Raw genomic sequence first — 17,009 nt, forward strand, 5'->3', positions numbered from 1 at the left:
CTACAACAACGCAACCCACAGTACGACCAAGCAGAGTCCGTTCTACTTGAACTATGGGTTTCATCCCTCTATTCTTCCACCACGCATCCTCCCTTCAAATAACCCAGTAGCTTCAGACTATCTTACCCAAATAAAGGACTCTCTGGGTTTGCTTAATACTACCATTGCACACGCTCATAGTCAACAAAAGAAGTACTATGATCTTCGCAGAAGACCTTCTCCTCAGTACGCTATTGGGGACCTCGTTTGGCTCTCAACAAAAAATTTAAGACTGAAAATCCCTAGCAAAAAGCTTGGACCTCTGTTCTTGGGACCTTTCCCAATCAAGAAACTTATTGGAAAAGCTGCAGTACAGCTTACATTGCCAATAGACCTCAAAATACATCCCATTTTCCATGTGTCGCTACTGAAGCCCCATGTTCCTGACCAAGGAATAAGGCCTACTATCCCACCTCCTCCTCCTGTACAAGTTGAAGGTGGAGAAGAATACGAGATAAAAGAGATTCTGGATTCTCGTATCCACAGAGGAAGACTTCAGTACTTGGTTCGATGGAAGAACTATGGGCCCCAAGACGACACCTGGCTTAACACCTCTGACATACATGCCTCTAGATTAATCCGCAATTTTCATGCGAAGTACCCAGACAAACCAGCTTCAGAGGCCTTCAGGAGCCGGCCTTAAGGGGGGGGTACTGTAATGTTCTGGTACCTTTGGGTACCCTAATTACTCTTTCATAAGTGTATGCGCCCCATCATTCTCTTTTGGTAAGGTGCGCATACACCTTTAAGACTGATGCTGTCATCACTGAGCGCCGGACTGGATGGCTATTTAGATCGCCGGCTCTCACTCACATGTGTTCGTTCAAACTGCTTTGTGCCTTGATGCTAACCTGTCTTGAAGCTCTCATGCTTGCAAGCATACCTCGCTGTCGGAACCACGCTGCGCTGATCCCTGTATCCCGCTACCGGATCATCCGCTCTTGCCGAACCTCTTCTCTACTACATTGCTATTAGTGATAAGTACCCCACAGGGGAAACCTCTATAACTTTCATACTAAAGCTTACACTATCTAGCTCTGCATACTAAGGACTATTACTACATCTGCATTATCTAAGATTGCTAGCTCTTGAGCCTACTACCACCTGTTCTTGCACTGGGTTGATCTCTCTTGTATGTCCACCTGCTACTCTGTCATCTGCTACCATACATGATTGCTAAACCTATCTGCATCCCATCTGCTACTATCTTACTTTCAAGAACATTTCCTTTCAAGTGTCTGTCATCTACCATCTCTACCCAACCTGTCTCTTCAGCCTATCATCACTGTGTTACTATATACATAAGTCACTCTAGGAAACATCTTATTGAGTGTGTGTATTTACTTGCTGAATTGAGATCATCCACACATGATGAGTCATTGAGAGTTGGGATAGGTGTCTCAGCGTTTCTCTACATGACTACTGAAGTGGAATATTTCTGCAGCTTAAAATCCACATCATACATAAAACGCAGGAGTGTTACACCAAGACCCTGACCACCAAATAAACTCGCAGAGACCAAATGAGACTCACACTAGGCAAAAATACTTTACACATCCAATAATCAATTCTTTAAGAGGTGGCCTTCCATGCCTTGAGCATAGTTAGATGATGGGCCCTTGAAATAGATGATCTAAACAAAGAGGCATGTGCCAAGGCCTGGGAGGCTAATATGGAGCCACTAGAATGACTAGAATCCTTTCTGCCTCAAACCTGCAAAGAAGGCAGGGCAAGAGCTTCAAAAATGAAATCCATAAATCAGACTGTACTAATCCCATTATACTAAAATGGCTTCTGTTGCTTCTGTCCACCATTCCCACATCGGACAACTAGTCAAACAATCAGTGCAGCACAGAAGAGACAGATGGATTGTCCTATGTTCCAACATGTTCATCGGTAGCCCTGACTCCTCTGGCGTTCAGCAACTCTGAGTTGGCAGATGACCCAGTACTTCACCACAGTTGTAAAAGCTGGATTTAATCCCCACTGTTGTTTAACGAAGAAGGAGGGACAATTTCCTGGAGAGAAGCCCTTGCCGTATGACTCACTTATATCTTTATTTCCAGAAACAAGAGGAACCTGTCCCATTTGGAGAGAATTTTTTTGAATGAAGGGCCTGAGTATGGTGTTTACAAAGTGACCTTTTGAAGGAAGCCCCCACTAGACTCAAAACCAGCATCCATTTGCCAAGCAACATCCATCTGTGAGAACATAGAAGCAAGGGGGAAACTTTTAAAGTTCCTTTAGTGAAGGAAACACCCTGGCAGGACTGGTGTCCAGAACTAAATCCAAATTCTACAGGCGGAAGCAATCTCAGAAGATTTCCCCACTGAATCTTTCAGAGGGGGAATCTGCAACAAGAGAATCGCCGTGTGTAAATTCTGAAGCTGCTCAGGAGACAGGCAAAGGTTGGATGATAAGAATTGGGCTGGAGGCAGAGAATAAAATGATATCCTGTAGTTTGACCCAGCTTGCGCACCAAGTTGTCAGAGATGTGCAACAACCAAGGACCCAAGAAATCCTGAAGATTTTGAGAAGAGCAGGTGGGAGCAAATTTTGATGCACAGTATGGTTTCTTGATTGACTGGGAAGATCTAGGCCTCCAGAAGATTTGTAGAAGGAACCAAGCCCTGCAAACCCCCCCCCCCCCCGAAAACTATGCAGCCAAACCACTCTATTCGAAAGTGTCACAAACACAAAAGGGACCTTAAATATCACAGGATCTTACAGTAGTACCTCTAGTAATGTTGAAAACCAGGATGAACTTACACACTATCACTATCACGATCAAGGAACATAGGGAAGATGATTTCTGCATACCTGTGGGACATCATTTCTCATAACCAGGCCACACAATAAAAGAGATGGATGTTTTGGTTCTTACAGGGAACTTTCACCCCCTTCCTGCCCAGACCAATTTTCAGCTTACAGCGCTCTCACACTTTGAATGATAATTACTCAGTCATGCAACACTGTACCCAATCAAATGTTTTTTATAATATTTTTCACACAAATAGAGCTTTCTTTTGGTAGTATTTAATCACCACTGGGTTTTTTATTTTTTGCGATACGAGTAAAATTTTGAAAAAAAAAAATTTGTTTTAGTTTCTTTTATAACATTTTGCAAATAAGTAATTTTTTTTCATAAATTTGGGCCAAAATTTATACTTCTACATATCTATGGTAAAAATAACCCAAATTATTGGATATTATTTAGTCTATGTGAAAGTTATAGAGTCTACAAGCTATGGTGCCAATCATTGAAAATTTATCACACCTAATCACACCTGATGTACTTTCATTTCTTGAGGCCCTGAAATGTCAGGACAGTACAAATACCCCCCAAATGTCCCTTTTTTGAAAGTAGACATTCCAAGGTATTTAGTAAGAGGCATGGTGATTTTTTTGAAGTTGTAATTTTTTCCCACAATTCTTGGAAAAATTGTCATAATTACAAGTTATTTCTTACACACAATATATGCATACTTGCAATTACACCCCAAAATATATTCTGCTACTCGTCCTGAGTATGGCGATACCACATGTGTGAGACTTTTACACAGCCTGGCCACATACAGATGCCCAACGTGCAAGGAGCACCGTCAGGTGTTCTACAAACATAAATTACACATATCATTTCCTAATGACCTATCACACTTTTGAAGGCCCTGGAGCACCAGGACAATAGAATTACCCACAAAATAAATCCATTTTGGAAAGAAAACACCCCAATGTATATTCTATGAGGCATAATGAATCTTTTGAACATGTAATTTTTTTCCAGTTTTTGGAAAATGTGGAAAGAAAATGGAAACGTATTTTTTTTTTTTTTTTTTACACAAAGTTGTCAATTTATAAGATATTTCTAACACATAGCATATACATACCAAAAATGCGTGATCACCACGCTGCACGCCCAAAGTGTGATGAGAGTGGGATGATGTCATATGACATCGTCCCAGAATGAAAGAGCCCCCCCACTGCCACCGTCATTTGTCAATAAAGAGGGTGGGAGGTGGGTAAACAAGGCTCATATAGCTTTAAAAATAGTGCTCTAGTTTGCTCCAAGGGGCATCAGGGGACTTAGTTATGATTCCTATCAATGGAACAAGAAATGAAGGAAACCTTCCAAATAGGACAACAGACAGCAATAAAAATCTAATAAAGGTTTACACTTACTTACCCTATTCAAAACTGATAGAAAAATAATTGTCTGGGGTTTCACTGGAATGTGAACCAATAGAATGCATTAAAAAGATAAATGATAGTATTTATGTTAGCTTTTCAGTCAAATTCACGTTATTGAATTTTAAGTAAATTGTACATTAAGTTGAACGTCCTGTTATTCTGTAAAAGGGTTGCAAGCCTTATATTGAAGAACACATCGTATTTAGAATAATAATGGTTTTCTAGGTATTCTTTTATAGCAATCCAAATTTTCTTCTGGTCTCTTGGGCCCTACCAACCAACAAATATTGCAATCAATAGCTACATTAAACTACATTATCACTAGAGCTGAATATGGTGGCTCAAATTGGAGACCGTATAATACTAAATCTATATTATAAAAAATAACCGCTGCTCTGCAGCGTTTGGAGAATTTAAAGATAAGCACTGACAAATTTCACTAACTAAACAAACAATTTATTGTGAATATATATTTATTTTCAGTATATTAAAGAGCATGTTTTTTATAGACCAAATCTGAAGAAGCAGAAGTACACATTTTGAGACACAGGACACGGTATGAAAGCTTCTCTCCAGCACCATGACCTAAATTTATCAAAAGACACATTTAAAAATGTATCAGCCTCTGTGCTGCTTTTGTGCACATTTGGCCTGCCATTCAGCTTCAAGTACCTTAGAGATCTGACTAGGCAAGCTCAAGAGTGTGTTGCTGAGCCATGCTGGGACTGACAGGAATGTATGAAGCTAAGATCCACACAAATCATAGACGGGTTCTGTCTGTTCTTGGTTTATATCATACAGAGGTTAATCTAATCTGAGGTTTCCTATAATTCTGGTTTAGGGTAGATCATTTGAACAAAAAGTTGGACCTAAGGCAATTATGGAACGTGAGGCCTTTATGCATTGTGCATCAGCCTCTGTGAGCAAAATTGAAATGCCCAATTCTATGATCACATCCTAACAATGCCCTTTTCCCAAAAGATTTTTCTGTTGCCTACAGTTGTTAGAGTTTCCTCAAATGTGAAGCTTGTTCTCACATACAGTATGTAGACATCCCAACATGACCTGAGGACTAAAGTCCCTGTTCACATCAGTGCGATGACAGACATTGTATGAGATTCGGAGCGCACTGCTCTGAAAAACCACATGTGATATCTGTGCGATGCAAATTCAGCCATTTGCATTTGGACACAACACACACAGGACCCTTTTTTGCAGCAGAATCGGATCACATGGTGGTTCACACCTATGCGATCTGATTCATGTCCAAACTCACAGTTCACACTGAGGTATGTGAACTGATCTGGGGGTGTCGCTAACTTTGTATTGACACCCCCCAGTAATTCGCATATGGCAGTGTTAACTACCTGAATGTGATGCAGGAACAGTGAATTCGCAGGGTTGCATATGTGAACCGGCGCTTAAAGATCTTTCACCCAGCATCAGGTTTTATGAAGATTAAAAAGTAAGAGATCCACTGTCTGAGTGTAGTTACATGTCTTTCAAAGATGGCCACAGAAATCCACAATCACATTTAATTCTGTATCACAGGTAATATTAGCTCCTATGTTGTTGAGGCCAACTCCACCCCAAGCAATGGCAGTACAGGGTGATTAGGCTCAATAACAACTGGTCTCAGCCAGAGGTGTATTTAGGTTTTGTGCTGCCCTAGGCCTGACTATACTTGGGCACCCCCTAATTTAAATATGACCACCCCTTCCTGTAAAGGCCACACCCCTTCCTGTTACCCGCCCTGTCACCTGTAAACCACAGACCACAACCACAGTCTATCAGTGCCCTTCAGTGCAGCCTCATCAGTTCCCATCAGTGCAGCACATCAGTTGCCCATCAGTGCAGCATATCAGTGCTGCCTTATCAGTGCAGCTTATCAGTGCCACCTCATCAGTGCAGTCTTATCAGTGGCCATTAGTACAGCCTTATGTCACTGGATTATCATGGATTATCATACCGGCAGGTAGCAGTGTGACCGCTTTATAGGGGTGCGAGACTGATTTGCCTCCTGGACCTTGCCCTCTGGCCCAATTTGCCCCATAAGACTGGCACTATGCTAAAAATGTAGCGGAACCCTTTTTATTCGGGAGCTGGGAGAAGGCTGTTTTTTTTTCGTGCGGGTGCAGCTTTTTTGCTACCCCCCTGCAAAGTGCTGCCCTAGGCCTGGGCTTTGTTGGCCTAGGCCAAGATACAGCACTGGTCTCAGCAATGAAGCTCTCACTTTCACCTCAAATTCATAGTATATGAATTGTGAAAAAATTGGGGACTTACTGTGGCTTAAAGTACATAAAAACCCAAATAAAAAGTATAGTATATTGCAGCTTGCCAGTTCAACCATGGCGATAAGCTTTCCATGTTATCTTTCTGTAAACTACATTAACAGGGGGAAAGTTTTGGGACTGTAAATGAGGCACATATGCACTATGCTTTGTGCCTCCATCCCTATATATGATTAGAAAAGAAGAGGAGGTGGAACTATAAATGAGATGCGAGGCATACAGGATAATTCATATATACAGTGGGTAAAATAAGTATTGAACACGTCACCATTTTTCTAGGCAAATATATTTCTTTTTTTTTTTTTTTTGGTTTGAAAAATGAAAAGTGGTTACTGATTTATTAACACAAAGGGTTGAACATCAATAATATAAAAAAAAAAAACTGTTCAGGTTTATTCTCAAAGTGAAGTCACTTGCAATGCTTGATCCTTCTGAGTCCATCAGCCATAATTCTTCCTGCCAAAATCAAGAGGACGGACATTTTTTTCCCACAAGGCTCACAAAACAGGTCTTGGCTGCTGTGTCAGGAGTAGGCTGAACCGTTTCTTGATAGTAATGCGGTGCCGTGAGTATTTGTCATCCGGGGAGAACCGTGCAGGATGTGCTGAAGAGGTCGGCTGTCCATCTGGACATACTTTCTTCATGGTGTACACCGCTCTCCTTGCTCGTTCAGGTAAAATTGCAGGAACATCGTAGCACTGAGTACCGTCCGCCTACTGGAACACCGCGCTAATCCCCTATACAGCCAGCAAATATATTTCTAAAGGTGCAATTGACATGAAATGTTCACCACATGTCAGTAAAAAGCCATGCAATCCATACATGCAAAGGAACCAAAACAAATAAGTTCAGAAATGAAGTTATATGTCAAATAAATGGAATGACACAGGGAAAATGTATTGAACACATGAAGAGAGGGAGGCGAAGAAAAAAGCCAAGACAGCAGCTGAAATCTATCAGTAATTAGAAATTGCCCTTGTCAGTGCAAAGTAATGTCAGCTGGTTCAGTCTTAACTGTTGGACTATAAAAAGGTGTCTCATTACTAAGGTGCCATACAAGAAACATCTCATGATGGGTAAAAGCAAAGAGCTCTCTCAAGACCTTCACAACCTTATTGTTGCAAAACATACTGATGGCATTTGTTACAGAAGGATTTCTAAACGTCTAAATGTTCCAGTGAGCACTGTTGGGGCGATAATCCGGACGTGGAAAGAGCATAATTTCAGCATAAACCTGCCACAACCAGGTGCTCCTTGCAAGATTTCTGACAGATGAGTGAAAATAATTATCAGAAGAGTTATCCAAGAGCCAAGGACCACTTGTGGACAGCTTCAGAAAGGCCTGGAATTAGCAGGTACAATTGTTTTAAAAGAAAAAAAAAGTAATGCACTCAACCGCCATGGCCTGTATGCACCACGCAAGACTCCATTGCTAAAGGAAAAAAATATTGAAGGCCATTTAAAGTTTGCTGCATAACATTTAGACAAGTCTGTGAAATCCTGGGAGAATATAGTCTAGTCAGATGATACCAAAATTGAACTCTTTGGATGCTATAATACACATCATGTTTGGAGGTCAAATGGCACTGCACATAAAAAAAATTCAAAAAGTAACACTAGTGTGTTGTTCTCCTCTTGGGGGGGGGGGGGGGGGGATTTTTTAAGGCAATCAAAGATAAGAAAAGAGAAAAAAACAGCAAAATATGTAAAAATATATAAATATTTATTAATCCAAAATTGATTTAAAATGACACTGAACCAGACATGGACGGTTTACATAACCTCATCCCAATCCCATGGCAAAAACCGGAAGAGACCAGAGTCGGTCATGGGCATCTTGGGACCAAGGAAATAGACAACACAATGCAAAAAAGGGGAAAAGGGAAAGAGGGGGTACACAGCTCCCACCCTCGGGTGGGACCCCCAAGGGAGGGAAAGTAGATAATCCAACGCATTTCAAATGAACTTTTGAGTTCAAATCTTCATCAGAGATGTCTACATGTTGTGATCCCCTTTCGAATCTCCTGCTTCAGCTTAGTTCATCCATCTCTTCCGAATTCAAGTTTTTGGTGCACTGGTAACAGAGAGAAGGGGAGGGGAGGCCAAAGACCAATCCAATCCCAATATGGTGGAAAAACTTGATACTCCCAGTGGGGTCGGGGTGTACGAATATAAAGAAACCCCTAAGATGCGGTGCAATAAACTCATAGGGTTGTATCCTGGGTTTCAAGTACGGCAAAGTCCATGTAAAGTTGCAAGCAGCATAACCCCGATCTGTGGAATCCAAGTATGAACTACAATCAGCTGATCCGCCTCCTTACCTCGGAGGAGAGCGGAGAGCAGTGGCGCACTGCACATCACCCCAAAAACACCATACCAACAGTGAAGTTTGGAGGTGTCATGGTGTGGGGCTGTTTTTCAGCATACAGTAATGGCAAACTTCATATCATTGGAAGGAAGGATGCATGGAAAAGTGTACCAAGACCTTCTTGATAAAAATCTGCTGCCATCTATCATTATGATGAAGATGATGAAGATGAAACAAGGGTGGACATTTCCTGTACACCAATGATCAGACAATGATCCCAAACATAAAGCCAAGGAAACTCTCAATTGGTTTCAAAGGAAAAAATAAAGCTGCTAGAATGGCCCAGCTAATCCCTTGACTTGAATCCAAGAGAAAATCTATGGAAAGAACTAAAGATCAGAGTTTATGGAAAAGGCCCACGAAACCTTTAAGATTTAAAGACTGTTTGTGTTGAAGAATTGGCCAAAATCCCACCTGAGTAATCCATGCAACTAGTTTCTCCATACAGGAGGTGTCTTAAAGCTGTCTTTACCAACAAAGAATTTTGTAGCAAGTATTAAAATAAGTTTCAGTTAGCGTGTTCAATACTTTTACCCTGTGCCATTTCATTTTATTATACATAACTTCATTTCTGAATGTATTTGTTTTAGTTTCTTTGTATGTATGAATTGCACGGATTGTTACCAACATGTGGTAAATAGTTCATGTCCATAGCACCTTTAGATATATATTTACCTAGAAAAATGGTGATGTGTTCAATACTTTTTTTACCCACTGTATACATAAGTAGAATCCTAACACAATATGGTATGAAGAATAGTAATGTTGAGAGCAGATTTTATTAAAGAGCCTCATCAACAGATAGTGAAAAAATTCATGATTACAGTAATTCATTCATGTGGTAAACCACATTCATACTAATTTGGCTAAATCACACCACACTAGTAATGGGTATTAGGTATGGGTATTAGGTTAGGAGCTGATTGTAATAGATCTCAATAAACAATTGTAACATTGGTTCATGATTGGCAAAATTAATGTATATGATCAGACATAGAAAACCATAGTTATAATAAAGAATATCATCCAAAGGGCTTGACGCGTTTCGTGGAATTCACTCCATCTCTTCAGGAGCAGATGCAAGAGGCGTATCTACAAAAAGTATACAGTATAAATAACAATATAGACTGATAATTTACCCAAATGAGGGAAGGGGAGGGGAAGAGGAAAAAGTCCACCAGAATGATGGGACACTCTACCCTAGTTTACTCACAAATCAGCTCAAAGTTCAATGCGTGGTACTGTGTACTGAGGTTTGTTTGGGGGGGGGGGGTGCATCGGGAGCTGTGAGAATACTGCCTGTGAACACCAAGGCACAAATCAGAGGACCTCAAGATAAATGCGGATCTCCACTGAGTAATGAATGGTGACATAACTAGCAATCCCAAAGAAGTTCTGTGAAAAATATTTATAAATAATTATTGAGGTAAATATAATTGTTACCTAGATAGCATATATTGTGTGACTGCTAATTGAATCCCAGAAGAAAAAAGAAAGAAAAAACCCAGTGTAATAAAGGTGTGCTTATGTGTCACTATGCAGGTACAGAATGAATTAAGGATGTTAAAAAAAAACAGTTAAAACCCAAGAGAAGGATAGAGGGTGTGTGAGTGAACATGTTCCCACAATAGAGATGGGAAATAGAGTGGTATTGGACATGAATCCATTATGAAGTTAACCCATAGGGGACTTATGAAAGTCACTATCATAATGGGTAACAAAGGAAAGGCAATAGGCACAATTTACCAAGTGAAATGCCTTATAATGCATAGTGTAGCCTTTTTTCCAGAATACAAATGTCCCAGAATGGCAACAAGAAAGAATGTATAGTCCTCAACAAAGAGGTATATACAGTATACCATCAGTATGAACCCGGGTGCCTTCCAATGCCACACCAGCGTTTGCCACCTGAGCGGCAATTGTTGCCGGTGTAACGTGAGAATTACCTACCCCGTGAGAAAAACCTACCCTCGTCATTTCCTGCCAGGAACAGCTGAGCAGCGCAGCAGTGTGCATGCTCCCAGCCCCGGATACCTAATGAAAGAGCTGAGGACCTGACTATTGCGCATGCGCACTAGTAGGAAATTATCACGGTGTCCGTGGAAAAAACCTACCCATGCCACGCTTACATTAAAACAAGTGTGCTGCAATATGAGTCATCTCCGCTCCTGTCCCTGTCACTGCCCTGATCTTGGCTAGTAAATATAAAAGCGGGTCTCGGCTCCGTGATTTATGTTCTCATACACCCACCGCCGCTTTTATATTTAGTAGCCTAGATGAGGGAAGTGACAGGGACAGGAGTGGAGATCACTCGTATTGCAGCACAGCTGTTTTAATGTACACGCCGAATTGCATACAGTGCCGTGCAACCGGAAATGACGAGGGTAGGTTTTTCTCACGGGTAGGTAATTCTCACGGAACACCGGGCATTGGCACCAAAAAAATTCCCTCATGTATCTAATGCCGCTTTACATACTGTCATTCATCCAGCACGGGAGGCGTGGCGCCAATGGGCATAGGGAAAAGGCGCACCCAAACCCCGCTTCCAGGATGGGTGAGGGGGAAGATTCCCAGGTCGCATTGCAGCTCCCTAAAGCAGAAAGCAACCCATTAAGCCCTCACGTTCAACCACATGCTAGTTGTGTCACCATTCATTACTCAATGGAGATCTGTATTTATCTTGAGGTCCTCCTATTTGTGCCTTGGTGTTCACGGGCAGTACTCCTACAGCTCCTTGTGCAGACACCCCCAGACAAACCTCAGTCCACACCACGTGTTGAACTTTGAGCTGATTTGTGAGTAAACAAGGGTAGAGTGTTCCGTCATTCTGGTGGACTTTTTCCTCTTCGCCCCTCCCCTTTCCTCATTTGGGGTAATTATCAGACTACATTGTTGTTTATATACTTTTTGTAGATATGCCTCTTGCATCTGCTCCTGAGGAAGTGGAGCAAATTCCACGAAACGTGTCAAGCCCTTTGGATGCAATTCTTTATCATATTTTTGCATTACTATGTCTGACCATATACATGAATTTTGCCAATCATGAACTGATGTTATAATTGTTTATTGAGATACAATCAGCTCTTAACCTAATACCCATAAGTTCTAGTGTGGTGTGATTTAGCCAAATTAATATGAATGTAGTTTACCACATGGATGAACTTCTCTAATCATGAATTGTTTCACAATCTGTTGAAGAGCCTCTTTAGCAAAATCTGTTTTCAACATTACTATTCTCCATACTGTATTGTGTTATGATTCTACTTGTGTGTGTGTGTATATATATATATATATATATATATATATATATATATAAAAATATATTAATTATCCAATGTATTTACTGCCTACCAACTGTATGCCTCGCACCTCATTTAAAGTCCCACCTCCTCTTCTTTTCTAATTCTGTAAACTACACAACCACTTTTCCTATATTATGGAGATGAGGGTAGGGGAAGATGTTTGTATTTCAAATCAGGGGAGTAGTCTGGGGTGACTACATTATTGGGGTTTAGATACGCTTCAACTAATTTAAACATCAGCTGATACTAAATCCAAAATCCCACAGTATGTATGTGTGTCTAATGGCCCAAACAAGCCCATTTTGACTAAAAAGTGCTACCTAAACTGCTCCAGAACAGGCAGTATTGAATGGGAAACTAGACAACTGGTATATTCAAATTAATTATAAACACCATGACTTTCAGCTTGCCCAAACACCATCTACTGTAAACAACTGGCTTGTATTTTTCTTGGAAAATATTGTTTTGTTTACCATTATTACTTCTTTTCCATTCTTTGTGCATCTGGGTACTGTTTGTTTCCTATAGTCTCTTTGCAGCCATTTTCTGCCTCAATGCACTCGCTCCAGTAGCTGCAGGTCATAGTTCGAGGCAATGTATGACATAATTTGAAAGTTCTGTTACAGAAATGTATGTTGCAAATCTACTAACCAATAAGGCAAATTAGCAAGCTCTGAACCATTTAAACAACTCCTCATTCAACACAATGGTAGTTACTTTAGGATTTGAACCTTTTATGTAACTGAAAACTGGTAACTGTTGAAGTTTTCTCATTCTTTGTACTGTGTTACAAAACCCACCAACACTTTATCACTTTAAAACAATGCAATAATGGGTTGTAAGAGACATCTGCCAAGTCTGTGACTATTCGCACTACTTTAGCCATATATAGTTTTGAACTTGGTAAGGAGGCCACTCACCAGAAGGGGGTAGGCTAGAAGTAGTGGACGACTGTGCAGTTCTTTGTTACCATTCCACACAGAAGTGAAACATTAAAAACTAAGATAAAAGCAGTGGCCAAACCAGTTGGGCATCTCCAGCAGGAACAAGAGAGATACTGTACGACGGTAGAAGAAAGCCATGCTAGGGGACACTGCCAAAGGTTAAGGAATCAAATATCAAAGCAAAAAGAACGCATAAGTCACAAATCACAACAAGATCGGCAACTAGATCAACCCAGACGAGTTAGCAGAATCACATCAGCAAGTCAACTAAATACCACAGAAGGCAACCATAGTGTGGACTCTGAAGCCCCTTTAAAGGGTTTTACCGATATGGGAGCATGCTAATATCAACCAGCAGAGGTGCAAGCTCAGTCTCTCTTAAGATACCCCTGATGAAGTCAACATCGCTGACTAAAGCTTGAGTGATATTTTTTTTAAGTGGGAGGAGTTGATGTGCATGTCCGAAAAAAGGCAGCGCTTATGCTACTAAGCCTATTTTATGTGCAATACCAAGTGCACAATTTAAGTGTAATTTTTTATACATGTTTTTAATAAATAACCTATTGTTTTTATGGGAAGCATTATGGTTTCTGCTTATATTTTTTCCCTACACTGAGGTTTCAGTAATATACCACTGCTTCGTTTACCCATTTCAGGTATAAAGCCCTTTAGTTCTTATTTGTTTATGAGGTCCATTTAACCAAGTGAGAGTCTGTCCATTGGTCGTGGAGTTTGGAAACACATGGAAGGGTGTCTGTTTCACACAAGAGGATCCACATACCTTGTGAAGGGGATTCACTTGAAGTTTATTACAATGTTACTTGTATGAATAGACTTTTCAAGAATTACTGGAATGCTAGGTTTCAGTAAGAGGCACTGATATGTATTTTATAAGCACAAGAGGACACAGAGCTAGCACTATACTAGTTTGGGTAATGTAATATAACATATACAGTAAGTAATAGTAATACATAAATAAACAGGGTATTGTACTAGCAGCTTCTGGAGGACTCATAGGAAGTTAACTTTTCTTATTTATAGCGATTTAATACATTTAATTATGGGCGCAGTATAAATGTATGTTAATATAATATGACAATTACAGTTTAAGCACTTGACCTCCGGAAAGTTTTACCACCTTCATGACCAGGGCAATTTTTGCTATTCAGCACTGTGCTACTTAAACTGGCAAATGCTTGGTCATGCAACACTGCACTCATATGGCTTTTTTTTATTTTAAGTGTATATAAGTGCAATTTACATTTTTTTTTCCCGGATAATCATAAATGATTAGAAAGGATAGAATACCAAAACACCCTCACTTTTTTGCAGATAGTTATAAATGTGTATGTTGCAATTATAGTAGTTGTATTAAAATATTTTATATGACTTGTAGCTTTTTCAGGAGGTAGTTTAACCACTTCCCTACCACGCTGTGGCCGAAAGATGACTACAGCATGAATGTCCAGTTCTGGGAGGGCATCCATGGATTTCTATAACTGCCCCTCCTGCCTGCCTCTTGGGGTAAGCATCAGGGGTGCTCTGTGACTGCTGTGTCCTTTGGACAAAGCTAATCACAGATCGTGGTAAAGGGCCAAGCACAGTGGCCCTTTACTATATGATCAGCTGTGTCCAATCACAGCTGGTCACATGTATTTAGACTTGCCAATTATCGACAGTCCTTTTCTCACACACTGTCTATCTGGGAGGAAAGGAGAGCCAATAACCTGCAAGGCTGACAGGGCACAGTGAGTACATTCTTTACACTGATAATCAGGGCAGCCCCATTAGTGACAATCAGTCTTATCAGCAGTGATGGTAGTAACTGCGATAAAGTAAACAGCGTTACTTAACGCAGTTACTTTAGAGGGTAACGAGTAATCTAACTGATTACTGTTCCCCTCCTGGTAACGCCCTTCCAATTACTTGGACCGCGTTACCGCAATTACATCTACCGCCACTAGATGGCAGTAGTGTAATTCCTCCTCTCCTCTATGACCGAGGCCTGCGCTGTCCGCGGTACTGGCCTCAATCGACGAGAGAGGACGGAGAGAGAGTGGCAGTGCGGAGTACAGCGCCCCAGGCCCAGCTGCCCAGGCCATGAGGAGGACAGCCAGAGGCCATACCCCAGTGTGCCTGGGCAGGCCACACACCACCACCAGCCAGCCACCATCACCACCAGCCAGGCAGCACTGCAGCAGCAGCACAGGTACCAAAAAAAAAACAAAATACGGTTACTCACAGACTCAGTCACAGTCAGGACAGGAGGACTCAGGACTCAGGACCCCCACCACCAGTGTGCCACACCACCACCAGCCACCACCACTACCAGCCAGCAAGTACCAAAAAAAAAATACGGTTACCACAGCCACAGAACTCTCCAATGATGTCAGTGTGCTACACCACCACCAGCCAGCCAGCAGGTACCAAAGAAAAAAAAACATAAAATACCACAGTCAGGACTGGAGTCAGACTCAGGTCAGGTACCACTGAACCACACTGCCAGTACCCCCACCAGTGCTACACCACCATCCAACACCACATGCCCACCACCACAACCACCAGCAGCAGCAGGTACCACTCAAGTACAAAAAAAAAAAACACCACTCCGTCAGGAGGACTCAGGTCAGGCACCACTGCCAGTACCAGTGTACCACCACCACGCAGCCAGCCGGTACCACTCAGTAAATACCACTCAGGTACCCACTGCCAGTGTACCATGCAGCCAGCCAGTACCACTCAGCAAATACCACTCAGGTACCACCAGTGCCACTTAGCAAATACCACTCAGGTACCGTACCAGTGTGCCACGCAGTTGGTATCACTCAGCAAATACCATGCAGGTACCACTCCGGAATCAGGATGCACCTCACCACATAGGTGTCTCATTGTCCCACAGCAACATATTGGGGACATCCAAGTTATTTGACATCTTGATTATTTTTTTTAAAGTAACGCAATAGTTACTTTCCCTGGTAATTAGTTACTTTTTTACTGATGTAACTCAGTTACTTTTTGTGAGAAGTAACTATAACTAATTATTTTTTTTAACTTACATGACCAACACTGCTTATCCGTGCCCATCAGTGGCACCAATCTGCTTAGCAGAAACACAGGATCTCTGTCTTCCCTTGTCACAGAACAGCAATCTGCCTCTTTTACATAGTACAGGATTTCACGCAGGAGAGCCGCCGTCCCGCAGTATATATATATATATATATATATATATATATACACATGGGGAGGTCGGCAAGTGGTTAAGGAAGAGCGGGCTCCCTCCAGGCAAACCTTCCCCCTAGTCTATCTGCTTCAAAATGGAGACTCTCAAAACTATAGAGTCAGGACCACAGTATACAGAGAAGCCTTGATGAGGAACTTTAGCTTACACATATATGTATATATATATATATATATATATATATATATTTATATTTTTTTATATTTTTCTGTTTTTTTTTTAAAGCAAAGCGATCAACTCCAGCCAGGAGAAGTAAACTTTTGGAGGTCAGAAAATAAATGGTTCTCATTTTAAAAGGCACTTCCTAACAATGGGATGTATTTTAAACAATCCATACTTTGAGGTTAGCAGGTGGAACCCTTTTCTTCCTTAAGAAGATCCTGCATTCACACCCTAGCCAGACACCTAAATGCATGCAGGAAATAATATACTGTACATTACATATACTTACAGATGTGCTCTCTGTTGCAGCAATGGACTGCCTAGAAAGATACTGCAACACTTATAGGAGTGTCAGATCTTTGGACTTTTGGGCTGCCGGAAGCCACCCCTCGATCCTAACTGCAGTGTTTCTGCCACAAGAACAAATCTCTTTAAGTGGCTCTAAACTCTCTCAATCAACATTATCTACCTTTATTC

General features: G+C 41.2%; 1 pseudogene across 1 annotated transcript; it reads right to left on the reverse strand.

Moving 5' to 3' along the window:
- Window positions 1–6,944: 6,944 nt before the first annotated feature.
- On the reverse strand, window positions 6,945–7,209 carry LOC309566313 (H/ACA ribonucleoprotein complex subunit 3-like; annotated as a pseudogene). The gene has a single exon. The product of its transcript is annotated as an H/ACA ribonucleoprotein complex subunit 3-like (transcript).
- Window positions 7,210–17,009: the final 9,800 nt, after the last annotated feature.

Source organism: Pelophylax lessonae (assembly GCF_965119305.1).
Source record: "Pelophylax lessonae genome assembly, chromosome: 11".
Classification (NCBI taxonomy): Eukaryota; Metazoa; Chordata; class Amphibia; order Anura; family Ranidae; genus Pelophylax; species Pelophylax lessonae.